At 51.4% G+C, this 4,052-nt stretch overlaps 1 pseudogene; it reads left to right on the top strand.

Moving 5' to 3' along the window:
- Positions 1-584: 584 nt before the first annotated feature.
- Positions 585-2,068, top strand: LOC147737015 (uncharacterized; annotated as a pseudogene).
- Positions 2,069-4,052: the final 1,984 nt, after the last annotated feature.

The following is a 4,052-nucleotide window of genomic DNA, read 5'->3' as shown; positions in this document are numbered from 1 at the left end:
TCCTCAAGGCGGGTTATGCCCTCGAGCGGTGGCATTCGGCAGAGACATCAGTCGGGTCTCTTTCCCGTGCGCCTCCGCCCGACCGGTAGTTTTCCCCGTTTCCTTCACTGCCCCGGTCCCGTCTGAAGTAGCAGACCCTTCCCTCATTCAGGCCCACTTAATTGATTGACGACGCACTGGCCGGGCGCGCGCAGCCCAATTGGGCTCCTTTTGGGCTTTTTTTGGGCTGCATGCAGCCCAATCCCCGGTTTGCTTCCTCGCGTGAGTTTTGTGGTGACAGGTCGTTTTTTCTAGTGACAGGTTGTAGAACAGTCCCGTTGCTGACGCCATCCCAGGGCTGGTTATAATTTGGTCAGGCCAAAGCCGGGTGCAGGTTTTATGAGACTGCATTTTGGCCTGTTGAATGATTACAGCTTTGCTGAGGAGCGCATTTTGATATTACATATTTTTGCACACAGGGTGGCTCCCCCTTGATTAATCCCTTTGGGATTGCTTGGTTTTGATTCAAGCTCTATATATATATATATATATATATATATATATATATATATATATATATTACATTTATTTTGTCCTTTGCGACGATGGAAGACTGGGCCTACTATGAGGAAGACCAATACGGGTACTGCGAAGAGGCACAGACTACGCCTCTGGAAGACAACCTGGTGGGTGCGTTGGACACATCCGTACAGCAGTCTGAGATTAGGGCGGTTGAGGTTGTGGTCCCCTTAGGCGGTGAATAAGACGCTGGCTGTTGCTCCAAAGCCAATCACAGTGCAGCTTGAGAAATTTGCTAGGAGGCATGGCATGCTCCCGGATCCTTCCCCAACCTCTTCTGATGCTACATCTAACACCACCTCTTCCACAGGCTGGTCCCATGCTCCGGCTTTGACTATGTTGCCCCCACCTCCCGCTAGTGATCATCAATACGCGGTGGTGGGCCCTAGTCAAACTTCTTCCAACGTGGTTTATGCCACCACAGACACGGCACGGACACAGACATAAACTCCATGAGTAAGACCGCTTCCCCAAAGAAAAAAAAGGCCAAGAGGCGCTCTGGAACAGCCCAGTTGGCGCCTGTGTACCAGTCTACATCGCCTTTCGACTTCAACCCGACGGACATTGTACACCCTTTTTCCTTCGATTGGGCTCCTCCTTCTGCGGTTGCCGACTACTTCGATCAGAGCCTCAGGCGTAGCTTTTTATAGGGATATTAGGAGCAGGCTACGGTCAGAGTGCCCACGTCCAGATGTCCAAGATAGGGTGGCAGAGACGCCGGAGATAGACCCGGACATGCCGACATTCCTTAAAAAGTTTGCCAAGGACCCTAAGAAAGGGATCGATAGAGCTTGGCACGGTTGCCAAGACAAGATCTTGGACACGGTTGGCCCGCTGGAGAAGATTCTCGAATTGGCTTTAGTTGCCAAGGAAACTGGAGTGCTCATAGACCCCGAGATCCTGGCTGGTTGGGCACAACATGCTATTTGCTTTATAGGGAATGCCAATTGTGCCATATCCTCTGAGTGTAGGAAATTGTTGCTCATGAGGATGGACAATAACCTTACGGAGCTGGCGGCAGCCGAGCCAGGTCCGTTAGCCAAGGGTTTGCTTTTCGGGGACAAGTTTGTAAAGGATCTCTCCAAATATTTGGGGACCTTTACTTCACTGGATAAGACTCAGATCAATCTGCGGAAGGTTTTCCAAACTGGCCTTTTTGGAAGGGCCGGGTGAGGCAGGGGCCGCTCGCCAGTCCGATCATACTATCAGGGCCCAACCAGAGATGGATACCACCAGAGGCAGAACCTTTTACCCTTCCAGGCGCCAGTACAGAGGCAGATTTCATCATGGCAGTCATAGGGGTAACTTCCAGCCACAACTTACTGCAGGTGAGTCCAACGCCTCTTTTCCCTTTTCCTCTGGGGGGTCGAATTCGGCACTTTCTGCACAATTGGTCCCAGATTACACAGGATCCCTGGGTTCTACAGACAGTGGCGGGGTTCCACATAGATTTTTATCAAACCCCAGTGCAGGACACTCCTCCCCCTCCGCTGTATTTTTCCCAACTTGACATGAATTGTATAGATCAAGAGATAAAAGAATTGCTACAAAAATATGAGGTAGCCTAATGCGAGGACAAGTCAGGCGGTTTCTGCAGCAACGTCTTCTTGGTCCAGAAAAGAGGCGGCGGCTATCGCTTAGTTCTCAATCTGAAAGGGTTCAACGGTTTCGTCCTCTACAGACATTTCAAGATGGAGGGGAATCCATCTTTTGGCGGACATTTTGGTCAAGGGGACTGGTTAGTCCGTCTGGACCTCAAGGACGCTTACCTGGCAGTTCCGATTTTTCCTCCTCATCTGCAATTCTTGCAATTCCTCTGGCGAGGCAGGCGACTGGAATATTTGGTCCTGCCTTTTGTTCTTTCCTCAGCTCCTTGTGTTTCACCAAGCTGATGAAACCAGTCATGGCAGTCCTCAGAAAATAGGGCATGCATCTGATAATCTATCTCGACGATATCCTGATCATGGCAGCTTCCGAGGAATTAGCCTCCCAACATCTAAGCAAGACGATGTCTCCATTGGAGAATTTAGGGTTTGTGATCAACAGGAAGAAATCGGTGTTGACCCCAATCCAATCCTTAGAGTTTCTGGGGTTTGTGATCGATTCTCAGTCAGCGCAGTTACTCCTGCCCAAGCACAAGCTGAAGGATCTCAAAAAAGAACTTCAGAAGACGCTAGATTCTCAGATGATGTCTCTCAAAGCGATTGCACGGTTAGTGGGCCTCTTGGCCGAAATCCATACAAGAAATATTTTTCAGGCCCACTTCATTACCGGGCCCTGCAACGCCTGAAAATACGTCATCTCCAGAAAGGGCACTCTTACTCGGACATGATTCCCCTTATGGAAGACGCCTGAGAGGAGATCAGCTGGTGGTTAGTCCATGTAGAGGCTTGGAATGGGCGAGCGATCTTCGGATCTCGCCAGGAGATAGTGATAGAATCGGATGCCTGTCAGTTGGGCTGGGGAGCCCGGTGTGGGAACGTCACGACGGGGGGCAGATGGTCATCTCAAGAACTAGAGTTACATATCAATTGTCTCGAGCGTCTTTCGGGTCGTTTGCGATCCGCACGTTTCCCCCCAAGAAGGTTTCATGCTGTACTCAATTATTGATGGACAGCATCGGCGGCAAAAACAGCCTATTTTTCCTCCAAAGTTCTCGCTGCGGAGAACCAATCGAGGGAAATCTTCTCGATTGTGCATAACCTAGCATTCTCCGACAGAACTACCCTGAAGCCCACCCCCTCTCAGGAACTCTGTTACTCCCTTAACAACTTCTTCATCCAGAAAATCGCCACCATCAAAGCCAACATTCCTCCCCCTTCTCCTACTTTTGTGGATCCTCAGTGTCCCCCCCCAAGGGACAACTTGGTGTCCTTCCTCTCTTGACCAAGGAATCCCTGACTTCGATAATCCCTCTAGTCAAATCTGTCTCTCCCCTAGACCCTTGCCCTTCCCATATTCTTCGTCACATTTTTACCTCTTGTCCCGACCCCCCCCTTCACCTCCCCAATAGATCTCTCTCTCAGGGCGTTGTACCCGCCCCACTGAAAACAGCAGTCATTGTCCCTATCCTGAAGAAGCCGGGCGCGGACCCCTCGGTCCCTGCCAACTATCGCCCCATCTCCCTTCTGCCACTCTTGGCAAAAGTGCTCGAGCGCCATGTCACCTGCACTTTGAGCTCTTTTGTGGAGACGCATGGGGTCTTAGCCCCCCGCCAGGCCGGTTTCCGCCCCGCACACTCTACGGAGTCCGTAGTACTTTCGGTCCTTGACAACCTCAGGGAGGGAATGGATACTAACCAGACCCAGGCCCTGGTCCTCCTCGATTTCTCAGCCGCCTTTGACACGGTTGATCACACCATCTTACTTTCCCGTGTCAAGGCGGCGGGGATCGGGGGTACCGCCCTGGTATGGTTGTCCTCCTTCCTGAGGGACCGCACCCAGGCGGTTCGCCTGGGTGATTTTTCTGCGGACTTTCGGAAAGTTCAGTGCGGG

Source organism: Lissotriton vulgaris, chromosome 1_1 (genome assembly GCF_964263255.1).
Source record: "Lissotriton vulgaris chromosome 1_1, aLisVul1.2, whole genome shotgun sequence".
In the NCBI taxonomy this organism is placed as follows: Eukaryota; Metazoa; Chordata; class Amphibia; order Caudata; family Salamandridae; genus Lissotriton; species Lissotriton vulgaris.
Note: the sequence above shows the minus strand (reverse complement) of the source record. Positions and strands in the feature narration are given on the sequence as shown.